Here is a 1603-nt window from a genome sequence, read left to right as displayed (position 1 = left end):
TTGTAATTTTATGGGTGATGAACTCTGTTATGTGTATTGTGTCAAAATTTCGTGTCAGTTCGTCCAGTGGTTTCTGAGTTATGTTAATCCCACAAACATTACATTTTTATTTATATAGATTGAGATGTGTGCTATATATAATATTGCACACCTAAATATATATTATAAAATGTGTAATATAAATAATATATAACAATTTTAAATGTGCATTTTACATGTATTATACATATTATAATTATTATCATTATTATTCTGCTTTCCACAAAAAAATGGGACTCTAAAGAGGCTCACAATTTAATGGAATGCAGCTTATTTATTTATTTATCGTGGCAGGCGCGAACCAAACAGTTGTTTTGTATTTTAAAACACACACACAAGGTTTACAAACTTGGCATTCTATTAAATGCCCTTTGACTAGTAGCTGGCCACTTGCAGTGCCTCTGGTTTTGCTATAAGAAGGTCCTCCATTGTGCATGTGGCAGGGCTCATACGTGGTCTGTGGTTGGCTCTTCTCCACCCTCGCATGTCATGGATTCCACTTTGTAGCCCCATTTCTTAAAGTTGGCTCTGCATCTCGTGGTGCCAGAGCGCAGTCTGTTCAGCGCCTTCCAAGTTGCCCAGTTTTCTGTGTGCCCAGGGGGAGTCTCTCATTTGGTGTCAGCCATTGATTGAGGTTCTGGGTTTGAGCCTGCCACTTTTGGACTTTCGCTTGCTGAGGTGAATGCAGCTAAAACGCAGATAAAAATGGACTTGTTCTAAAGCTGAATAAATAGAATTGAAGTCTTTGCAGTATTAATAATAACAACTTTATTTTTGTACCTTTCCTCTATCTCCCCGGAGGGACTCAGGCGCGGCTTACACAATATCAAAGTATTTGCATCCCCAAAGACAGCTCAAAGCTTGAGAAGCAGCATTGGCGAGCTCCATTTCCTTCTCTGGGCGCCAAGCCCCGCCCCCTGCGAGCCACGTCACGGAAAAGTCCAAAAGGGGAAACCTCCAGGGGTTGGAACGAGGTTCCCAGACCAGACGCTTTGCCCGTGACGCACACGTGACGTCGCAAGCCTGCCTCGTAACCTCAGACATATACCAAAGTTAGAACAACCCACTCTTTTTCTGAGGACGGAGTTTCTGGGTATATCCTAAAAGCGTTTCCTAAAAGGCAGATAGATGGCAGTCAGTGGAAAAAGTGCATTGTAGCAAGGACTAAAAAAAAATGTTTTAAAATGTTATTGTTCATACCTTTTTGAAACACCCCCTCCCCATTCTGCCTTGGTTAAACCACATCTGGAATACTGTGTCCAATTCTGGGCACCACAATTGAAGAGAGATATTGACAACCTGGAATGTGTCCAAAGGAGGGCGACTAAAATGATCAAGGTCTGGGAACAAGCCTTATGAGGAGCGGCTTAAAGAGCTGGGCATGCTTAGCCTGCAGAAGAGAAGACTGAGAGGAGACATGATACCCATGTATAAATATGTGAGAGGAAGTCATAGGGAGGAGGGACCAAGCTTGTTTTCTGCTTCCCTGGAGACTAGGATGCGGAACAATGGCTTCAAACTACAGGAAAGGAGATTCCACCTGAACATTAGGACGAACTTCCTG

General features: G+C 42.6%; 1 long non-coding RNA gene across 1 annotated transcript; it reads right to left on the bottom strand.

Moving 5' to 3' along the window:
* Window positions 1-293: 293 nt before the first annotated feature.
* Window positions 294-1168, bottom strand: LOC137096622 (uncharacterized). The gene is made up of 2 exons (XR_010909552.1): window positions 820-1168; window positions 294-727 (listed from the first exon to the last, which is right to left on the bottom strand). It is a non-coding gene; the product is annotated as an uncharacterized lncRNA (long non-coding RNA).
* Window positions 1169-1603: the final 435 nt, after the last annotated feature.

This window comes from Anolis sagrei, chromosome 3 (genome assembly GCF_037176765.1).
Source record: "Anolis sagrei isolate rAnoSag1 chromosome 3, rAnoSag1.mat, whole genome shotgun sequence".
Lineage (NCBI taxonomy): Eukaryota > Metazoa > Chordata > Lepidosauria > Squamata > Dactyloidae > Anolis > Anolis sagrei.
The sequence above is the reverse complement of the archived record's forward strand: the minus strand, read 5'-3'. Positions and strand labels throughout refer to the sequence as shown.